The sequence below is a fragment of the Heliangelus exortis genome, chromosome 1 (genome assembly GCF_036169615.1).
Source record: "Heliangelus exortis chromosome 1, bHelExo1.hap1, whole genome shotgun sequence".
Classification (NCBI taxonomy): domain Eukaryota; kingdom Metazoa; phylum Chordata; class Aves; order Apodiformes; family Trochilidae; genus Heliangelus; species Heliangelus exortis.
The window spans coordinates 53,135,623-53,159,916 of NC_092422.1; the positions used below are offsets into that span (position 1 = coordinate 53,135,623).

Consider the following 24,294-nt stretch of genomic DNA (forward strand, 5'->3'; position numbering starts at 1 on the left):
TGGGGTTTTCTGATATCATTCAGCAGAGCAGTAGAAGCAATATTGTCACTGCAGCACTGCCAGCCTGATGCTTACATTTTCATGTTAACTGATATTTTTTTGCCTCTGAGTAGAGATAAGGTTCCTGATAACAGATAAACTTGGAAAGACCAAAATAAAAGCGCCGCTGATAACAGTAAGGAATAACTCGCTCTTATCTTGACAGGGAGGAACCAATGATAAATTCAAGGGAACAGAAAGGATGATGGGCTGTGCAAGTGCTGATGTTGCTCTGCATACTCTTCAGACTCTTCCTCAGCTGCAGCCACCCACCTCTGTGTGGCCCCTCACCCAGTGCCCTTGTTCATGACACGGGGAAAAAAAGACCACGAAGAATGGAATCATAGAATCATAGAATCATAGAATCATAGAATCCTAGGGGTTGGAAGGGACCTCGAAAGATCATCTAGTCCAACCCCCCCTGCCAGAGCAGGGCCCCCTAGAGTACATCGCCTAGGAACGTGTCCAGGCGGGTTTTGAATGTCTCCAGTGAAGGAGACTCCACAACCCCCCTGGGCAGCCTGTTCCAGGGCTCTGTCACCCTTACAGTAAAAAAATTTTTTCTGATATTCAACTTGAAACTCCTATGCTCCTATGGAAGACTCGCACATCACGTTGGTGAAAAAACCACAAGCCACGTCACAAGCCAAATTTGACCATGTAAATCAACGTACCTGTTTATCCACCTGTCTAGGGAATTTAGCACCTTGACCCCTTTTGCCTTGCTGCATAGACAGTACAAGATTTCACAGCGGAGTTTTGATTCTTCTGCTTGAACACTGGAGCAAAAATTGAGAACGGATACTTTACATGTTTAAGAGGATTAATTTCAGTTTAAAAAACTGTGGAAGAACCTCAGAACCTCATTTATTAAACAGAAATGACTGAGCATTTTTCGAAAAACTACAAAAAGCTTGTTAAAAATGCATGTGATCCTGTTTTCCTTCATGTAATTGAAGTATTCTAAGCTACACAGTTCATTTAAATGTATATAACGCTGAATTAAGAAAACTCACAGTAATTCAAGCTTACATTAATTCCTCTGTGTACAATATGTGAAATAAGCAGAAGGAAGAGAAAATTCAGAGGCCAATCTTCTACAGGTCATACAGTCATACAGATACCTGTGAAGAGCTAGAGAAAGCACTTTACCTATAAATCTATGGAATAAATTACTTGCATGAAAAGACAATGCTGAATATAAAACAAGCCTGTGCAGTTTTATCTGACAAGAAATTTATTTACATAAGAAAAACTGAGAAAAGAAATGGATGAAATGGTAAGAAAGAAAGGTGCTGAACATGGTTAAGGATGAAAAATCTCAGAAAACACCTGATAACAATAATAATTAAAAAACCAAACCAAACCAAAACCAAAACCAAAAACCTAGTAGTAAGTTAATATTATTTTTATATATTTTGGGAGTATTTAAAAATATTTTTGTATGTTCTAATATAAATATCTGTGAATACAATCATGGGAACAGTCCTCAAAACCAGATTGTTTCCAAAAGTTACATAAGTTAAATAAGTTTTTGTCTCTTCAAAAATAATCTTACAGGCAATACTTGCAAATTAGTATTTTGCAAAAGTAGTACTTTGAAAAAAATAATTGCATATTTTACTGGCTCATCTGAATGTACCTTTAAGAGACAGGATGTTGTCCTTTACATACTTAAGACATATGGAATATAATGGCCTTTTCAGGCTGTTCTGAAAGCTTATGCTCTTGACTTGCCTTGACTGTTATTTGGCCACTTGCACCAAAAATGCCTCTAACTCCTCATTTTTATATAATTACGCACCAACTGCTTTTCAGTAAAGAGAAAGGGAAAAGCACAACAACAGGTATAAAATAGTTTCACCCATAATATGTTTCAGAGCTTGAAAATCCACTCACAAGGTTGGATGGACCCAGCACACAACTGGCAGCCTTTACAATAAAAGGTACTATAAAGGAGAGACATTCCATTTAAATCCCTTGTCTTTGGATGAGTTAAACAGAGAAATGCTGAGCTTTAGCAGAACGTACCTACAAACTCTAGGTGGGCCCTGAAAAAAATCCTCTTTGCTACTTTAGAAGCCAGTAATTATTCATCTACAGTATTATTTGAAACTGGATACATTTGAGAAGGGTAGATTGTAATGATTTTTTTAATTTAAATTGATAGAGGTGAATTCACATGTTTCCACAAATACAAGAATAACATCCTGGGAAAAAAAAAAAAAAAAAAAAAAAAAAAAAAAAAAAAAAAAAAGCAGCGGGGGGATTGATTTTGATCCTCTAGGATGTAATAGACAAATAAAGAACACCATCTGTTGAAGGCAAGCATTTGCCCAAAGAAACAAACCAACCAACCAAGCAACCAACCTTCCAATTCTCTATTAGAGCAAAAGAATAGCAGCCTTGTAATCCTAACCTATCTCTTTGTTTTACTTGTCAAATGACATCTATATAATATAGAAACATTCAGATGTTAAACTTAACAGAAAAAAAAAATCATTTTCAACTAGTTTCTGAAAGCACTTTTGGAAATTACAAACTTTTTTTTAGCAGCTGTTGGCTCATAAGAACAATTATTTTCAATATCAGATTTTTCCCAGTAAGAATTCCTGTAATAAAGTGAGTGATCAAATCAAGATCACATTCCACTGAACACACAGTTCTCTTCAAAGCATCATCTCCACTAAATTGCTGTGTTTCAGGTGAGGTGTGTGTTGGGGACACTACCCAACAAAACAATGAAAAAAAGCACCCACATTCCACCTCCTCTATGGTGCTTCATGATCTTTTTGTTATTTTCCACATTTTGGCCCACTCATCTGCATCTGCCTCAACACTGATATTTGGTTTTATCACTAAAAACAAAAATTGGAATTCTTCTAAATAATGTTGAATAAAAAGCATACATAAGCTAAAGGAATTGCTCAACAACCCATTCTGTTTTTTTCTAAATGCACTTGTAGAATAACAAAACCCAAAAATACACTTGGTTGCACTTTTCCAATTATATTTACAAAATATTATGACACACAAAACAGCTCTGAGAGAGCTTCAACAGCCTGTAGCACAAGACATACCATTGATACTACCATAAAGCTGAAACAATCGTGATCAATATATACAGGGACTGTTTAAAAAATAAATAATACCAGCACTCCTCTTTACTTACAGATGAAGAAATTTAATCTGATGATATAAACAAAGACCCCACCATATACTCATAGAAGTCAGACTGTAAGATCAGCAATTTTTAGGTTATTGAGTAATATATAACACTTACTGCTCAATCATTTAGGAATATAACACACTACTGTTGGCTAGACAGTTTAGATAAAACAAAGGCCTTTAAAAATATATCAGAAAACAGAAAGACCTTGAACTTAAAAAGTTAAAAGGGAATCCACTTTGCATAATCTTCTGATTTCTTCTTATATGCAGATTAATTAATACAAATTATGTTAATCTTGCTAATGTATCATTGAATTAACTTGCATGCAAGTAACTGTATCTGCTTAGCTTCATAAATTTTTAAGGTACATCCAATGTATCACTGTTATTTACTTTCATAATGCTTCATTCTTTTCATTCTATTTATTACTTTTTTTACATCTGTTTGTGCCGAAGTAATTAGAAAAATAATGCAAAATTTTAATACAAGAAATCCAGTTGCTATTAGACTGCTGAGACATACCTTATTTGAAGTCTTGAAACCAAGCATCATTACTTATCACAATTTTTTTTGGTCCTGCTAACAAGGGAAATGTTAATCAGATATAGGAGAGCTATCTGAAACAGGAGTAATGTAAAGAACATATGAAGGACACAAAATTAGAAGGCACAAGGCTGAGTTCCAGTCTCTCCCCAACCTCACTTTGCCATTTATTATATATTTTGTATAATTTTTAGGACTCTTTAAGAAAAGCTTGATACGTTTGAGGTCAAGGGGTGGGGAAAGGCGCACATGGAGTTGGAAAGCCTCCAGGTTTATACAGAGAATCCAAACGAAGAAAAGAATGTTCAGATCCCAAAGACGGGTGGTGAATATTGGTGGTAAATAAAGGAGGCAACATTTTTGTGGTCTTCTGTTTCATACAATTAAAAATTGGAACAGGATGCTGAAGAAAATGCCAACGACTGAAAGATTCTAATGGAAACTTGTTACTGCCTTAAGTGAGAGGTAGGCAAAGGCTAACATCTTTCAGGACTTGGATTTAGTTTGTCCTGTAGATGAAATAAAGTCACAGGGTTTCTGCTGTTCAGGTGCTGAATCACATGTAATGTTGCCAGGGATTTGTTGTTGCATGCATGGGTATGTTCCTCTTTCATTACCCAAGCTTCTCTGTCACAAGTGTTAGGACAACTTGAATTCCCTACTTGGATAACCACCAATTACTCACTGAATCTGTTATATCATAGATGAGAAAAAACAGAAATAATGAGACAAAATGAATATGACCTGCTTCAAACAGTTCTGATCTCATATTCCAACTACAAATTTCAAGGTTTTCTTGAAACACCTTTAATAAAGAAAATTATATAGAGGGAAAGGAATAGGCATGAAGATGGCTATGCCAAGTTCTGGTTTTGTTTTATTATAAAGCTTATATAAATCATATTTGATGTTAAGATCAATAAAGGGAGTTGTGAGAAACATACAAATACTTGCTGAAGTCTTGAAGGTTTCATTGACATGAATTGACTTGCAAAATACTAGTCCTATGTGACATCTTTCCATTCTGGCATATTATTTTTATTTAAACTATTTTGACTCCTCACAAATGTTAATTGAAATTAAGAACTTTCTCCCACTTCCTGCATATTTCACTTAATGATCTAAGAGCAGCTCATCAGCGATTCTTCCATGCAGTGCAGGACAATACTGTCTTCTAAAAAAAAAAAAAAAAAAAAAAAAAGGCAGAAAAAAAGAGAGACAGCAGATGTGAAAAGACGTCAAAATAATGATTTGCCAAATCTAAACATTTGGCTGGAACACATTTGTCACTTTTCACAAGAATGGATTTTATTTTTTTGGAGGTGGGAAGAGGAAAGGAAAAAAGACGAAAAAGAAAGCCCAGAGAAGTAATATTTAAATAACATCCACAGCAAGAGCAACACTTGATGGAGACCACATTTAAGACCCAGTTGCTAAAAACTTAGCAGGATGTACTTTTTAACCTTCGTGTCCATACCCCCATGAATGTTGATTCTCAGGCTCTTTTTGGTGCACTGACTAAATATAGTAAATGGGAAAAAAATTCAGTTATGTCTTAACTGAATGATTAGCTCTTCTGTGATGGATGCACATGCCTGTCAGCTCGTATCCAAAAATTCAGTTTTGCTGCAGAACAGAATACATTTAAATTCAAACATATCCTATGGACAGGGAAACTATCCCTGCCAACTGCTCCTGCACACCACCTTTACTACAGAGAACTTGTATTAATGATGATCAGAGGACTGGGAAACCTGCCATTTGAGGAAAGGCTGAGACAACTGGATTTGTTTAGTTTTGAGAAAATAAGACTTAGAGGAGACCTCATTGCCATGTTCCAGTTCTTGAAGGGTGGCTATAAAGAAGATGGAGACTCCTTTTTACAAGGACTCACGTGGAAAAGATGAGGGGTAATGGGTGCAAATTACTCCTGGGGAGATCCTGATTGAACTCAAGAGAACAATTATTCACAATGAGAAAAATCCATTGGACTAATCTCCCCAGGGAAGTGCTGGATTCCCCAAAATTAGGCACTTTTAAGATTCAGCTGGACAGAGTGCTGGGCCGCCTTGTCTAGACTGTGCTTTTGCAAGGAAAGGTTGGACCCGATGATTCTTGACGTCCCTTCCATCCCAGTGTCTTATGATTCTATGATATCTTTTATAGAGTGACAAAAAATGCCACATGTCATGCAAAAAAGTACAAAAAAAGCATAATTTTTAAAGCGTATTCAGACTGCACTTAACCATACATCCCACTTCTTAACATTTTAATTTGCAACAAATATTTGTAATTAAAATTACTCTAAAATAAGCAGTATGACATTACTCAACAAAAGTCAATGTATGATTCACTGCATAACACTGTCTTCCATAGCAACTGCTGAAAAAATAATTATTATTACAAATGCACACTCATTCATACACATACAGTCATAAAAGGAAAGCTAATCCTCTACTGTTTCCAAATGATGCAGCCAAAAATCTAGGCCATATGCAGGGAAAATGAAATTTAAAATTGGCTAAGAATGGAGAGCTAGTTTTCCTCTCTTTGGGGAGGGCGAGGTGGGACAGTGTTTGTGGTTTTTATTTTAAATAAAATGAAGAAAAGCATTATTCAGATCCAGCAGAAAGCTGATAGAGCAAAGGGAAAAAAATATAATCCCCAGACTCAGCTTTGGTTGCTTCTATCCCCATAATGCCTTCTGGATTCGAGGCAAATGTTCATCTTAAATTATGCTGAAAAATACTGAAAAAAACCTGGATTTTTTTTTCAGCGTTTTAGTTAAGTTTTAATTTGAAGTGTTACATAAAATAAGAGTCTGCAGTCTCAACAGCAATACCTCTGTGCGTGGGGAGCATAAGAGCTTTCAGTAAACTAAGAAGTGCCATACAAAAGGCAAAAAGAGAACAAACACACAAGAACTATGACACCAAAGAGAGCTGGGAGAGCTCAGGGAAATATGAAAGAAGCAAAATTCGCTGGTCAAATACTGTAGATACTGTAGGTGAATCAAGTTGTAGGTGAATCAAGTTGTAAATAAGCCACAAAATTTAAATCCTTTTATCAAGAAAAATATTGTGATCAAGCTAATTAAAATATACTGCATCTGATTCTCCAAGCCCCTAAATTGCCTCTCACTGGAAGTTGGCTTACTGGAAAAAGTATCCCTGCCTGAAAACCCTGTTCTTATCATTCCTCAAATACCTGTTGTCAAGGGATGGAACACAGAGCTAAGCAGACCTTATTAATTTTGCACAAGTAGAGAATTTTAAGACATGTAACTGCCTCCATATTTGCCTTTAGATAACCACAGTCAGTTCCAAAGCAGCAAATGCCTGACATGCCACCCAGGAAAAAAGTGAAGACAGCTCTGGCCCAAGCAGAAGCCATCACTGTGTCTGTTGTAAGGCAGAAGCCTGGGTGACACCTGTGGCAGAGGGGAGGCAGGAAGGACCTCAGCCTGATTCTTTCTCCTCTTCTCAGCACAAATGTGGACCAAGAGGCACGCAGAACAAATATGAGGAACTGTCACGATCCCATGGCACGTCAGCAACAACAGCCCTTCAGCTGATCATGTGCCTGTATATTTTAATATATCCTCTAGTGATAGGATGAAGGACAATGCTTTTAAACTAGAGAGTAGATTTTGAGTGGATGTTAGCAACAAGTTCTTTAACATGAGGACAGTGGAAAAATGGAACAGGTTGCCCAGGGAGGTATTTGAGGCCTCATCCCTGGAGATATTCAAGGTGAGGCTTGACCTGATCTCGTTGAGGCTGTCCCTGCTTACTGCAGGGCTGTTGGACTAGATGACCTTTAGAGGTCCCTTCCAACTCAAATTACTCAATGATTCTATGATTTTTTAGGTCCTTCACAAACCTGTTCACTAGGGGTATTTGCTTTAGAATAGCAAAAGTCAGAGTTGCTTTGAGCAGTACAGGAAAACTCAGCTCAATAGAAAAAATCCAATACAAATAAACTTGTCAAAAAGCATACAAATAACACCACTAAACCATGAGATGTGCACCCCTGTGGGTGCATACTATTGGCCAGCACAATGAACCAAAACCTGCTGCAAACCCTGGAAGGATCCAAACAGCCTGAATTGAGATTTGGAGGAAAGTCTGCATACCAAGAGCTGGTTTTCCCCTGAAGGTGTTTTTCTTCTCTCAGAAAACAGGACAATGGCAATGAACAAAAAAACAAACCAAACCAACCAACCAACCAAAACAAAAACCAAAACTAACAAAAAAACCCTTACCTAAAAAAATGATGCTAAGGTGACAAAAGCTGATCAAAATAATATGCAAGGCTGTACTTGAAATATGGTATTTTTAAATGAGCAGATTTGTTTAAACCAGTTAGTGCATGCTAGTAGAAATTGACATGACGAATATAGCTTGTTATTAATACTCAAAGTGCTAGATATGCTCTAAAACAATTTAGTTTAAAGAAATGTACAAGTTCCAGAAGGTGAGGGTGCAAACTCTGGAACACATCCTAAAATAAAATAAACAGCAGAGGGAGGAAGCAAATTCCTTCTAACAGAATCACCCTATTTTTAAACCAGTCTGGTTTTGGGTCTTTTACATACATATTTCATTTTTCTCATTTGGTAGAGAAAATACCAAACAGTCTCTTATCAATTGTCCACATTTCTAGGCTCAATTTCCCTGTGGCATAGAGCTCATTAGGAAATGTATTAATAGTAAATAATCTTTTTCTTCAAGTGTATCCTGCCATTAAGTAGGGAGTTATTACTGCCTTAAAAATACATACTGCTTTATCACCAGAAATCCTAGAATTGAGGAGAAAGAAGACTTAAGTAAAGGAAGTCCTTAAGTAAAGGAATACTATTTTTCTTGCTTGTTTTTTTTGTTTTTGTTTTTTTTTTCCAAGTCAGTTTGCAGTAGAGGCCTTAATGCTGACACTTAAGCACTTACCCTCATTGCTTACAAATATGCATGTTCATCTTTTTAAATAAACAGCACAGCTGTTCTGTGTCACCATGATAGAATTCTTCATCAGGAAAAGAGAGAAGTATAAGAAACTGTCAATATTGAGAGCTGGCAACTGTTGGGTTTTTTTATTATTATTCTCTTAAGCATTTGACAACAAGAATTGATAGTAGTTCTGGCCACAGTTTGCTGTAACACAGTAAGATTTCATGAGAAAACTCTTCTGCTTGCTCAGCTCACTCTGTTGGGGCAGGGAAATCTTTGATGTCCAGTAGTGGAAGTTCAAGTGAAGCTTGCCAACCAGCATGCCCAGAGCACGCTGGCACGTCACTGGAGACAGGGGCCCTGGATGCTGTAACCAGCAGAAACTCATGCAAATTTCTCACCACTACACAGAAGTAATTGTAGCTTTCACCCCGTGCTGTTTTTGTAACATGGCATCAGTACCTCTAAGGCAACTCCTTCTGTCCTCAGACCTTTGCCTGGAAGCTGTAAGGATGCCCCAGTGCATCATAACCTTACAGTGAAACCCTGGAGTTGGCTCCAGTGCTACAGTCCCCAGCGTGCATCAAAATGTGCCTCACTTGGGAGTGTGGCAGGAGTCAGGGTTTGTGCTGTTTCTCTTTGGTAGGAGTGGTGACCAGTGGTGAATGCAATGACTGAAGACCATTTTTTTAAAGCAAAGGTGTTCAGCTCCTGAAATAAACAAAGGCAACGAAAAATACTAAAGCAGAAAGAGGTCTACATGGATGTCTGTTTACGGGATGGCAGAACTGCAATCGGAGACATGACTGTAACAGAGATTTACTGAGGCCAGTCCTGATTGGGGTCATCCTGACACCCACGGTGGGGATGTGGGAGAAATGGATTTCAGTGCTGAGCAGATTCTATCAATACCAGTTTAAAAAAAACCAAACAAAGCCGAAACAAAAACCTAAATCAAAACACTGAGAAAACAAACACCATGCCCTCTTGCTATCAATGACCCAAAGGAAAAAAACCACTACAAAAATATTAGTTTTTCCCTTGTTCAATATAAACTGCAGCATTACCAGTGCTATCAGACTATTTTATTCCCAACAGTGAATCAGGGACCTGAAATGAGAAAACGAGCACAATATGTTTTTAATTTATTAACAAGGAAACAAACATTCCCTGCATTCTCTCAGGGAAAAGAAGCTGAGATGCTTTGTTTGACTGTGATTCAGCTTGACTGCCACAGGTACTGGAAAAATCAGTTAATTTATTGCAAAATGTATGCAAAAAACCACATTAATGGAAGTAAAATGTTATAAATTGTCCTCTAAAGCACTTTCCCACAGGCAGCAGAAGGGAAACAGAAATAGCCTAAGAAGAATATATAAATATTCTTAAATATTCTGTTAAATATTACATATTCTGTAGGTAAGGATAAGCATCTTCATTTTCTTTCCCCTGTCCCGGTTCCTCATCAATATCACATTAATCACATGGTAACCTCCAATAATTACACAGAAGATTGTATACAAATTCATAATTTTCAACATATTTACCACAAACATTTTTATCATTCCCCCAAGGTATTTAAACTCTCTGAAGCACATTTCACAGACTGTCACAAATCTTAAATATTTCAGATTATTAAAACTCCCTCTTCCCCTCAAATCCTGTTCCAAATCTCTGTTTTGAGTACAGAACAGCACAAGTTACAACATAAACTTCACCATCTATTCAACTCTGATATTAGCAGCAGTGTTCTTTCAGACAACTTGCCTGGGGAACCACATGTCAAATGCAGATTTTTGGCTCTTTATATGCAATACAGTGCAGTCCACCAAGGCCATGGAGGCAACAGAACAAGACTGGACTGTGCACTGTCTCCCAGTAAAATTTAAAATTGTGAATGGAAACCAAACCAGCCCCAGTAAAGAAATAATGATAACGCTCTGGAGCCTGCCCTGCTTCACCCTCTTTGCCTCTGAGCCATTGAGGAAACAACCTTCTGGGATTCAGTCACAGCTTTAGAATCACAGAATCATGGATTCTGGTTATGTCATCAGGTTCTGGGTCTGGATTATCGTGGGAACTGCAGAACTGGACACAGTACTCTAGGTGGGGTCTCACAAGAGAATAGCAGAGGGGGAGAATCACCTCTCTCAATTGTCTCTGCTTCACTTGATGCAGCCCAGGATACAGTTACCTTTTTGGGCAGCAAGCACACATTGACAGCTCATGTTAGACTCTTCATCCTCCATCACGCCCAAGTCCTTCTCCTCAGGGAGGGCTGTGCACAATCCTTTCTCCTCCCAACCTGTATTCATGTATGGGATAAATTGCCCATGTGTTTTCTTCTGCTGCTCTCCATATGTGCATGAAACACCTGTTAGCCCTCTCCTTCCACCAGCAATTCAGCACAGAGCTTTGCTGGGCTTCTAAGGCTGACACCCATCATTCCTGTCTCAAGTAAGGAGATGGATCATCACACACCACCCCATCTATTTGAAAAGTTGGTTCAGCCAGTAGGCAATGATATGTTGCAGAGCATGGCTATGAGCAAACCAGCTACTGCAGGGACACAGGACCTACCACAGGTCATTCCTCCTCCCTTCAATAAATTTTATATGCCACAGTACCAGCCCTGTCAAATCTCTCAACTCCTGTGCTTGCCCCCAGCAAGTACCACCTTCTGGAAGAAAGCTGAACTTAACAGCAGTCTAGCATCTCTAAGCCATGCATACTACAGGCCAGTATAAGGTTGGTGAGGGCTTTTGGCAATTTGCTGCTCTATAGCTAGCTCAAGTCCTTCCAGCTAAGAGAAAGTCTATTTAGTAAGTATTTTCAGGTAGAAAATTTAAAATGGGAATTTCAGAAGAAAAATAATGCTATGCTGTTACAGAATAAGGTGTCTGATACTTTTTTCTAACAAATATCTACCAGCACTTTAAAAATAGGCAATGATTGCAGAATAAAAAACAGGTACTCCATTTTCTTTAAATCACCTGCATGAGTCCAGTAAAAGTAAAACTTAATTAATTCTTGAGTGGAGCAGAAAGAGGAAAAAAAAAAAAGGTTAAAAGATGCATTGAGAGATTTCCAGGAGAGAAGCAAGAGAGTGAGACAAAAGCATCCCTATACTGAATAGAAAACCTGAATTTAGTTAGTTTCACACTGTGACAATAAACAGGGTTTAAATGCTGCAATGCAGCCATGGCTGCTTTGGTCCATTCCACCTACTGCACTTACAAACTCTGAGAGAAATACAGCACTGAAAAAGGTGAGCCCAGAGACCACTGTGCTCAAATCTATATATATATTTTAATTGTGTTTGTTCTCATAGCTCATTCCCTGGTGCTGTCAGAGGAGACAACATCCTAATACCAGGGATAAATATTTAAATGATAGGGAGATCATGCCAAGCTATAGCAAGAACTTCCCACAGCAGATAGAGAAAAAATAATGGTGCCACTAGCACTACTGGTATATTTGGTATATTTGGTATATACTGCTGGTATATTTAAAGGCTGAGTAATTGTGGTGAACTGACATACTAGCACCATTCTCCCTCAATCAGAGGGTCTGCCTTGGGTCATTCTGAGCTCACTGGGAAGATACTGATCACAGGTTAGGGAACATCCTCCAAAGTAGTTCTGAGCCAATTTAATGCAGGTATCACTATTTTGTTCCTTCATCATTGTCTCATCATTAACTGCCTGTAATGTTTGTATAAATCCCCTTAGGGATTGTTTCTATATTGGAGAGTAACTATGACTTTGAGAATTATGCTGATTTTATTTGCCTTATTCGGCTGTTCAGTAGCAAAAAAAAATTAGTCTCTGTAAGAAAGACTTAGTGGTCAGCAACTATTACAATTTTTTTTCACCAATGTTTTAAGCTCTGCACTATATTTATTTCTGATTATTAACATATTTGGTTCTTGTTTCAAAGTGATTATGCCTGGAGAATATTGGTCCTAGGTTTTGGCATGAATAAAATTTTAAAAATCTTATGATCTCATACAGGGCAGGAGAGGGAACTAGTATGACTGTCTCTCCTTAATGCAGCAAAAGCAGGTAGGGCAAGGGCCAGGACAAAGAAGAGAAAGAAGAGAAAGCCAGCAAGCCTTGGTATACTATATTTTCGGAGTGAACAAATGTATGCAAATAATATATTTGTGAAAACTTAATTCCATAGAGAGCCAAGCACTGAAGAGAAAACCAAAAGCATCTCATAAAGGTGCTGGCAGTTTTATCAATGATGAGCAATCCTTTTAATGTTTTGGTGAGTTACTTTATAAGAAATCCAGGGAACAATGTTCCTGTCCCCAACCACATAATTATTAAACTGAAATATATATCCAGTTTCAAAGACCTTGTTGAGAAGGCTCCTTGTGTTTCTTTAAAATCTGAGTAGAAACCAAGAGGCCATAAGGTCCTTTAATGTGCAAGCTTTTGTAAAACAGAGAAGAACAAAGCTTTAGTGAAACAGCCAGTTCTGAGGACAAGATTTCAGTGTAATATTAATTGAGTTGATAGGCCAGAACTCTGCAAAAGCATCTGGATTTATTTTAACCTCACTCAAATGAACAGACCCACTGAAATCTGAGCTTTATGAGAAAGCCCTAAATACCAGTACCTTCATATCTGGAGATTATTAGGAGATACAGCATGGGAGAAAGGTGTTTAAAACACATTCACATAAATAAAATTCAAGAATAGCAGCTCTGCTTCTAGCAGCATTCATTACAGGCTGCTGAAAATGAGTCTGTTACCACAGTAACCAAGCTAATATTGGCTTCCCAGCTTGCAGGCATTAAATCCCTTAAATGCAGGTGCAAATGATGAATTCACAGTTATAGAGCAGGTGAATTTTCTCTGTCAAAAATATCAGAAAGGGAAGAAAGAAGATGCTATAAATTTTTATGGCAACGATGGAGTAATATATTTATTTATCCAAGAAAAGAGGCAACAGTAATGAAATTTGGACTCGATGGAGCTCAATCTTTACCCAATCCTACTGTTTTTAACTCAGAAATAATGGGCATTATTTGGAGAGTTATTCTGGTGATGCTTAAGGTGAACTAGAATTCATTTCACTCCTTTACAAGTGTAAGAACCACTGGCAAAATGTAGATTATCTTTGGCAGATGGGGTTCTTAATACAAATAAGCAGTAGACCTGTGAGACAGAATATCCTTCTACAGTTGTTTTCCAGAGGAAAAAGTCTCAGGGTTGTAAATACTTGCTATATTCTTCTATTTCTACGAGGGAACAGTACTGTGCTAGCCTCTCCTACCAAACAGGTGGTACACAAATAAGTTATATCTAGATGCAGGTTACAAACACCTGATTTTTCCTAACTTAGTGATTAATACTGAGTTCCAAGAGAACATTCAATGCTAACTCTTCCTAGAATTATTTTCAAGGTATCCATTTTATAAGTTTTTTTATTTCACTTATACATATATCACTCTTTTGTCTTGTGCATTAATTAAAACCTAAAAAAAATTCCTACAAACCAGAAGTTTTTCAAATCAGACAAAGAATCTACATATTCTAAAGAATTTCTGAATTTAATGTTCGAAATTTTTATCCTGGAGTTAAATAGTTATTACATCATACTTTAAAAATAGATAAATATATGCATGTTCACACAGAGTCTGAGTCTAGTAGCTGTATCTCTTCAAGCATCATCTCATGAGATACCTTTGCAAGTCTAAGAAAGTGAATGTTTGGGGAACAGAAGGCAAAAGCTGATTCTCAGCCTCAGGGGCTGTGGATGACACCAGAATGCTCTAATCTCTCAAAGGGGCTGCATTTAAGGTGAGGTTCATGAGTCACTTCTTTCTCTCACCCTCTGACTGACTCAGACATTGAAAAAAAGCCTGAGACACAGGCAGGCAGCTGAGAAAAGCCACCCTCAGGGCAGCTTTTTCCTGCTTCTTTCAGTCCACAAACTCATTCAGGAAGCTCCAGGCTGTAAGACCCACACTTCAGGACAGCCAAGATGACATTTGCTAACTCATCTGCTATTTTTTCAAAATTATTTCAGATCATTTTGCTAGACATTAGAAAGAAATAATTAAAGAATGTATGGGGAGGTAAATAACTGTTCTTGCATTGCTATGGGCATAATCAGTGATCTAAGTGATTCACTCAAATTATTTTAATAATATTTTCCTCACTGAAATTTGACTGTCAGAGATGACATGTCAGATTCAAGAAATCTCTGAAGCACATCAGATAGAGCAGTTAAAAGCTTTTGTTTGGGGTTTTTTTTTGTTTTGTTTTGGGTGTTGGGGTTTTTTTGGTGTTGGTTTTTTTTGGTTTTTTGGGGTTTTTTTTGTGTGTGTGTGTTTGTTTTTTTAAATGAGCAAAGGATAAACACAGCAGGTTCATATAACACAAATGCTGGTGCAATGTTCTCATACAGTTTTAGTAAGAGTCAGCACCTCTGCCAGTATCTCCCTAGAGTTCCTTTTCAAGACCATGATCATTTAAGCACCTATGTTGGTCCAGAGGGAGATTCTGAACTGACTTTTAACTTTACAAAATAAAGACTATTTTGAATAACAAACATTGAAATAAGTCATGTTACTGCAGCATGATGCTGTCCTGAAATCTATTTTTTTCCTTTCTTGTATGATAGTAACACCTTGAAGCAGCATGAGCAAGTAAAGTCACTGTCTTACAAAAAACTGTCTTACAAATCAACACAGATCACACAGACCTTTATAAATACTCCCAGATGGCATGCTATAAAAAAAAGTATTTGTAATAACATATATGTACCTAAGCATATATAACCTGGCTATTTAATAAAAATATTCTAAGATGCATGGGAAAAAGGAATGCAACATGCTAGGATTCAGCAGGAAATGCTCAGAAAAATTGTTTTTCTACACTAATTTATGTTTCACTGATTTTCAGAAAAATTTACAAAGCAGCATCCTATAAAATGAATGTGTTTCAACTTTCTAATAAGTCGTATAAACTAAGTTTCCATTTTATTCAGTCACTTTCAAACTATACCAGGAAACTTGTAAAGTACCTATACAGTGGTTCAGTGTGTGAGACAACTCCAAGATTCAAGATCTCAAGGTCACTTTCTAAATAATTGCAGGGTGTTCTCTGCATCACTTTTCCTCCATTCATGGACAAACCATTTGTGCCAACACACGGAGGTTGTTGAGTGTCCATTTGACAAAGCACAGCCCAATGTCAATTGTAATAGTTTTCAATGAAAGTTAAATCAATGTAACAAGCATTTTGGCCAAAATAAGAAAGTCTTGAATAAAGCTTTACTTAAGATATGTTTTACTTCTTTCCTAATAGGAAATGTTCACCAGAATGCACATATTTTTAAACTGAAGAACTGACTTCCATAAAATCTCTAATAGCTATTATCAGTCAGACAATATTGATAACTATCTAACACATATTGCAATGTTGTGCCTTTAAGTGAAAACATTCACATTTTTTCCCTTTAATTTTTAATTGGAAGTTGATACCAAATATAAACCAGAAGCTTCAGGCTTTCACATAAAAACTCGTAGTTTATCAAACTTCACTTTTTCTTTCCCAGGGGCCTCAACATTGAACTTTGGTATTAAAGAAAAATGAACTGAAGTTATAATAATGAATCTCAGCACAAAACCACCACAGCCTGGGACCGTCTGAACACCAAACACAGGTGATACTGAATCAAGTGCCTTACAGAAATTCAGAAATACAGCTGAATTGTCATCTCTCCATGACACGGTATCAGTGATGGTTTTGTGACAGACCCCACTCTTCATAAAATTATACTGACTGACTCAAATAAAGGTTCATCCTTTGATATCCCACTGACTGCAGCTCCTGTCTTCAGGCACGATGAGCTAACCAGGTTGCACTGCTCTCTATCAACCTGTACTTAAATTTAAAGCAAACAAAAAAAATACTGACCCATTGCATTTTCCAGCTCTCTGAAATGCACCATTAGTATCAGATTTATCAAACTCTGTCACTGACTCAGCTTTGTGGTCAGATCTTCCCAGCAGTTTTAGCATAATTTCTCAAAGTTGCCAATAGAAAAATGCTCTTGTTTTTTAGCTGATGCTTAACTTCTCCTCTGACTTCTGTTTAAGTAGGTAATGTGGCACTAGTGCTCTGACACCATCCCAGGCTTTCTTAAAAAAAAGCAAGTCATTATTTATTTTCCCCATCATGCTCAATAACTTCACAATTTACATGGATACCAGTGCAGAAATTCTGGTATGTCAGAGCTTAGCTGTTAACTGAACTACTTGCTATGCACATAATCTTTACTGGAATGTCTAACTGCTTCAGTCACTCACTCTTTCCTTCCTAAATTGATTTATTCCCATGATTTAACATTCCCTAGGAGCCTAGGGAATGTCAGTCACCTCAGCTATCGCTTGTACATAGAATATATTCCATTAAATTAATGGGATGTATACTAAAAACACTGCATATAAATAAGCATTTTTAATTTTAAAACTTTGGCATTTTTCACCTAATTGTAGGAAAATAAAACAACCTTCCAGCATTTCCAGACAAATATGATTTTTTTTTTTTTAACTCTAAACCTTAAATATTCTGGAAGACTTGACAGGTATAAGTTGGTTTAACACTTGTAATATAAATAAATATTCTGAGCCAGGCACTAGTTTCTGACTTACCCTGTTTTATCATTTGAGAAGCAGTCACACAGTAAACCAACATGCATAAAGAATTTAGTCTCAAAGTTTTGCAAGCTGTCATGCAAGGCAGCTAAGGGTCCCAACACTGCTCCAATTAAGGTGGTGTATTCTTGGTATGAAGAAATAATAAAATATTAAACTTTTAGTAGAAGAACTGTCTTTTACCAGTTCCAAGAATTTCCAAGTTTACCAAGAATCCCCAAACACAAGCTTAGTTTATTTTCCTGTGTCCTTCATCTGCCTCCAAAAGCCTTGCCCATCTTCGAGGCTTCCTGCAACGTCTCCATTATTATAATACCCATTAGTTTCACCAGTCATACAGTTTTATGACATATAATGGCATATAAACTGCATCCATTACCAAAGGAACCACATTTCCCTTATCACCTTCACATTGGGCTTAATTTCTGGTTATGTGGTGAGCCACAGATTCCTTTTTGATGTTATAGGGTGTATTGTTGTATTATGGAATTATTTCCTTACTCTACAGAAAGACTGAAAATCCTATGTGTTTTAAAGGAAAAACTCTAATAAAAAATAATAATAATAATAAAAAAAAAAAAAAAAAAAAAAAAAAAAAAAAAAAAAAAGTTAAAGGAAAAACTCTAATGAAAATTTCTAGCCAAGCCAGTTTTATCAGCTGGGCTCTCAGCACGCAAGAGTATCTATATTTTGGCAAGAGATTAAATAAATATGCAACAGGAAAGGAAAACACTGAAGCAAAGAAGGAAAATAATGGAACAAAAAGAAATTTTCTTGTTTTTATGAAAGTAAGTAAGAAGTTTTCTTCTCTCAAAGGGCTGTCACTGAACTGAGCTAAAAAGAGCCATAAGGGTAGCAGCACGGAGTCTGCAAGCACTACGCCCTCCAACGCTTGTGTCATATTTCCCTAACCTCCTCCTTCCCATTGAAAAATGTGTGCCAGTCATCATTCATGCATATTCAGACCCAGCTGAAGTTAGCAGTTCCCCGATTTTAAGGAGTAAGTGAGAAAACCCACAGACTGCTGCTCTGGGCAGCCATAATCTGTAAAAGGCTCGAGAGAAGCTGCAGCTCAGAGAAGAAAGAAGAGCTGTCTGAACAGGCTAACTGGGCAGGCAAAACCTTCCTCTCTAAGCCATCCAAATGGCTTTGTTACTCTATTACAGTTTATTGTCTTTTCTAAAAAAAAAGTAGCATGGTTTACCGTGAAAGAATTGCCTTATTAGGTATCAAAACAGTATTGGCATAAGCTAAGCAGAAACGTATGTTTGGGAGGTTTTTTTAACAGAAGATAACTGTAGTCAGCACTTCGAGTTTTTAAAGTAACTGAGGCCTTCAGCTAAGTCCTGCTACTTCAACATCGTGGTCAAACTGCATCCCTTCACATATTTACATTAGCATTTCAATGCACCAAGAATTATTTTTCCATGAAAAAGCATTAATAGAAGCTTCAACAAATTGATTTCGGTCTCTGCAGTAAAGCACAATGAATATTTATACCCGGTTCCTCAGTGAGCCCCCAGAAATAGTCTTATCAGAGACAAATAATGCAGCAAAATTCTGCTGTCGTTTGAAATAGTGCTAAATCCAGCAGAATACACTTCATTATGAAGCTTGGACTGGGGAGCCTGTGAGTGGTTTCCTTGTCCCATCATACTGGAAAAATCTCTAATTTCTACACATTCCCAATGACAATATTCTTCAGATAGACAAGAATTTAGTAGCAGAGATTTTAAATTGCTCAGGAAAAACAAACAAACAAAGAAACAAAACCACACAGAAAAACAGGCAGTTTTCTATCCTGCTAAACAGCAGGAATAAAAAAGGGATGTATCCTGGAGGTGTTCTGCTCCCTCCAAGTCAGAAGGAGTTTGCCTTTGGCCCTAAAGATAAAAGAAAAGCCAATATGTCTTCAGAAAACTCTGCCCAGGTGGTATCAACTCCTTTCTTGATGTAGCCTGCATAGGATGCTCAGTACACCATCTCAGCATCCCTAAAATGCTTCTCTGGGTGTTGTGAAGCATCCTTTTACATGTGCAACTGAAAAACATATTTCCCTTGAGAGAGGTCAATTGCCAAAGACTGAGTTGTATTTTTTTTTTCACATGGGATAAAAGCTCAATTAAAAATGGCATCTTTCTCATAAATTCAGTAACACTGTATTCACTGTACTGATCAGCATCCATGGCAGAGGTCATAAAGGCCCTCAAAAACTGTGACACAGTAGAATTTTAGCTGTTCACTGATCTGTTCACTAAATATCTCTCCTTCCCCTGCTGAGACTGTCAGTGAAAGAAACCTTGGGGGGAAAAAAGTAGCAATGCTTCACTGAAAACACTATTCACTGATTTTGCTCTAGCACTAGAACACAGTGAAGTGGTTTGTTAATTTAGACTTCTGCAGTTCTGCTAAACTTAGTAAAACTGATGTCATCGAGCCCAGAAGCATCTCTAGAAATGCTCACACTACTTCAGAAAATCAAATCATTGGAAGGACCCAAGCAAGGCTGGATGGAGAAAAGAAAATCATAGAGATGTTTTCAAAGTGGTTTTCCTTCAAATGTTTTGAGACTTTTGACATTTCATGAAAGAGGAACAACCACTACTGCTCCACCAAAAAACACATGTGCCAGCAAGGGGCTACATCAGTGTAGACCCAACGCAGCCACATTTGTCCAGGTCTCTCAAATTGCAAAGTAACTTAAGATCTGAAAAATTACTTACTAACACAGATCTGCCTCATTTTAAAAACCAGAATTAAGTCCTAGAAAACCCTGTTAAAAGTAACATTTGGAGACATGCTTGATTTTGATAAAATTGGATGATTTTCCCCAGAGGCAAGTGATATATTGAAAAACAAGAGCTAATTAAAAATAATTCCTGTCTTGAATACTTGATCCGAGAACAAGAGCTAGAACAAATTTCTGGGGTTTAAACAGTAAGAACGTAGCAAAACTTGGCTGCTTGTGAATAAAGCTTCAATTCCACAACAAGCTGTGCTCAGGCAAACTGGCTTCCCTACATCTCTGAGCAGGATAATTGAGAATCCACGCAAATTTTTTTTGAGAGAAAACAAAAAAGGGGAAAAAAAAAAAAAAAAGAGGCTCAGAAGGAGTTGGTATCTATCCTCTGTTTTTTCTAGATGGCCACTGAAGGCTTCCAGTGTTAACACCAACCAGTAAACTTGTCTGAAGTGGTGCTGACGTGCTGAATTACTCTAAGTAAAAAAAAAAGAGCTTCATAATAAGGTGTTTTCAAAAGCAGACGAGAATTATTTTGCTGCAGCTTTGTTGCATGTCTAAGTCATCAGAAAACAAAAGGATTCTCCAAACATTCTGTAGGTGATATCAGCACCAGGGGCTATCAGTAGGAGGCAAACAACTGAATCCTACCCTCAGAATACACTTTTACAGGTTTTTTTAAAGGAAGACAAGATGGGGGGGTTGGGGGGGGAATTGCTTTATTGCTCTCTCTGAGTTTGGAGTTCAGTTTTGGCTTACTGACTAAGATCCCCAAAGTTTTCTGCTGCTATCCAGCCAAATCAGAAGCGTAGAGGTAAAAAGGCAGCAGGTGCTGCCTGCTAGTCTAGTGCCAGAGACCTTATTGCTGCTGGGAAACACAGTGCCTAATGAATATGAAAGCAAACACACCAAATTGCCCTTCCTATGGATGCCACCAGCCCCCTGTCAGATCTTTTCTCTGGTCTCCTCCTCTTTGCCTGGTCCCTGAGGCACGGCTGCTCAGACAGCCCAGGGCAGCGGCAGCAACCAGAATGCAACCTCTGCGGCAGCAGCTGGGGCCAGCTGGTCCAGGGCTTGGGATGGAAAACGTAAGGAATAAACCTTTACAGACCAGTAATGCACCCTTTAACATGTGCAGTCAAGCAGGAGACTCTACCAACCACTCGCTTACAGGGATGCAGCATGGTTTTTGGTGTCGTGGTTTTGGGTGGTTTTTTTTTTCCCTAGAGAGCAACAACTCATCTGTGCGTCGGGACGCGCTGTTACGCACAGCTCTGCATCCTCCCCTAAGAGGGACAGTGCAGAAATGTGGCAATTCACAACATTACACGAGAGAGAAATCTGGTTCTGAGTTTCAGATGCAGCATCTCCCTGTGTAGCTTGGCATCTGCCATCAATACGATATTTTTCTTTCCAGCTCTGAACAGATGCCTCTTGGTGCATGAGACAAGATTGGACAATGAATGACATCATCTGCATCTTTGTTAACCCATTTTCGGGAAGCTGGGGCCCCTGGATAGTTGAATTCAGAAAGATAACTAGTTTCTCCATGTGCTAAACCAAGATAATCTCCTGTGTTTTGTTTGTTCTGGCATCTTGTTTAGCGCTTATGCAAATAATATAATTTATTTGAGCCATTTGCAACATTAAACATAGAATTCAGCAGGCAGCATGCACAACCAAATTGCACAGCCATACGAGAATGAGATGGTTTCCAAAGATAGTTACATTAAGCTTACATTTGCAGAATAAATAATTCAATCCTCCTGCTCCACATTTAAATATTTATACAAATACACTGCTTGTCACAATTAGTTTGATTAAACTGTTAAGAAAAGGAACTGTGCAAGAAATGAGACTTCATCCAGGAGGAAAAGCTATTTATGTTGAAGTTAATTATGTGAAATTACAGTAGCAGCAGCAGGTCAGCAAGTGGCCCTCCAAATCCCCACAAAGATCTGACCCCTAGTTCATTCAGGGAAGGTTTTCTACCCAAAATTTTCCACATTTTGTAAACAAGACCCTGAGCTTATTTTCGTTTTTGTCTTAGGGAAACACAGAGACATGTTTTCTCCCACCAAAATTCTTATTTATAGACTGAAAACACACAGTAGCTTACAGACTATTTTCTGCATAATTTTTTTTCACAGCATGCTCAGGGCAAATTATTTGCTTTCACAGCACACTCACCACAACTCCTTTAAGCAGCAAGAGAAATATTAATGAAAAATCTTTTTCCTTTAATCTCAGGGGCATTTTCCATGAAACTTCAAAAATCCTAAGCAGCCTCAGAGAAAAGCTTAGATCCTATTTATAGATCAGAATACAGAATTATTTCTGATCTACGTGAGGCCTGGTACCACAAAGTTTAGGGGGACAGCATGACATCCCTCTCCATGGGGAAGAAATCAGCATAGTCTGGGTCACTGGCATTAATTTCAACATGACTAAGGCTACCACATGATATTTTGTAGTACTACCAGGAATTCAAGCTCTGACTGTACGTGCAATACCAGAGGGCTGCTCTAGCAAGACTTATGAATAGGTAAGTGGGTCACCTTGATCTAAGCCAATTCTGGGTTTTTTTTTTCAGTAACTGAAGGAAAAAAAAGGATGACAGGGTCTACTCCATCACCGACCATGTTCAAGCTGAACAATAGTGTGCAAGAACATTTACTGCACAAAACAACTGAGCAGCAGGAGGGATTCTGCAGGATGAGCCAGGCTGCCAAACCAGCCTATGGTTTGAGCTTCTGAGGGACCTCCCCTTGCATTGAAGGGCACTGAGTAAAGACCAGAGAACAAATAAAAAAATTCCTCTTGTTTCTACCTCGGGTTTTTTATACCGTTTATGGAATAAGCACATGAGAGCCAGATTATAAAAGATGCAAAAATTCAGAAACGCCGGTTGTACCTTTCAGTGGTAGTTGGTGGTGCAAGAGCACAAAGTGTGGGAAGGAAAGAGTGGGATACCGACTTTAACTTCCACGGATCTGCCAAAGAACTGCCAAAGTAGTATCTTATTGTCTGAGTCAAGAGCAGAGAATTCAGTTGTATCTATGAGGCAAGCTAGAATTCTAAATGCAGTGGTATTTTGCTTTTATTTTTTATTATATATTTGGTGGGTAGTTTTCCTCATATTTGACTTTCTTTTACCAACCCCTCCCAAAGATATAATGTTTTGCCTTTTTCCCATTTCTAAGCATGAATACACAATTATGTGCAAATGAAAGTGAGACCAAGAACACATTTGAAATGGTGACGTTTTAGTTTCTCAGTACCAAAAGTGAGCACAGTTATGGCCAAGATCTTCTACCACCCAGATTTATGTTTAGTGTAGCTCTAACAAGCCTGAACCTGGTCTACTTCACTGCTTGCATCTGGGAAAAGGCTGAACAGAATTACATACACACAAATGAATCTGTATTAGAGGACAGAACTGGTGCATTCTGAGAATAAAAGAAATGTTTAACTATTTTTCCAAAAATTGCCAAGCAAGGAGAAAAATAGGTGGACAGTTATGGAAACACCATCTACAGTCCCCCAATAATAATGAAGGAAAAAAAAGATGAGGTAAATTCACTGATGTAGAATTTAAACTACTGATGAACACTTCCATGACATGACCTACTCTTCTTCAGTAAAGGGATGGTGAAAAAAAAAAAAAAAGAAGAGGCATCCTAAGCTTCACTTTTGTGGAGAAGCATGCTGGGAAAGTAAGTAGGCATGAGATGGGTATTTATCAACTCATTCTTTCTAGGAAAGGGATTACTAGGACCATTCACTTCCTTCCCTTTTATTTCTGTCACCAAAACAGAGCAAAGAGCAACATTTCTGTGTCAGAGAGGGCAGCCATCAGGAGTTTTATTACTATATTTATTACTACCTAGAGAAAATTCCTCCCCAGCAGTCTTCAGTGCTGGCAACCTGCTGAGACAAAGAAAAGTAGAGTGCATGATCTGTTTGCCAACCTGTTCCTGACATTCCTACAGGGGCGAGGGAAAGACTTCATTTTCACATTGATCACGTAGAAAATCATGAAAGACAAACTCCAGGATCCTTAAAGTTTTCTCTAAACTAGGACTTATAGTAAGAGCTGCATATCGGAAAAGTTTTAGCATAATTTTTCCTTGACTATTTTAATTCACATTAGTAGTTTAGTAAAGCAGTTGTAGTA

General features: G+C 37.8%; 1 protein-coding gene and 1 long non-coding RNA gene across 3 annotated transcripts in view; one reads left to right on the plus strand and one right to left on the minus strand.

The window, feature by feature from the left end:
• FGF14 (fibroblast growth factor 14) overlaps positions 1–24,294 on the minus strand; it is a 413,408-nt gene that overhangs the window by 187,442 nt on the left and 201,672 nt on the right. The gene's annotated exons all lie outside the window — the stretch shown is intronic.
• LOC139791837 (uncharacterized) lies at positions 10,841–16,537 on the plus strand. Its single transcript, XR_011724049.1, has 2 exons — positions 10,841–11,200; positions 16,276–16,537. It is a non-coding gene; the product is annotated as an uncharacterized lncRNA (long non-coding RNA).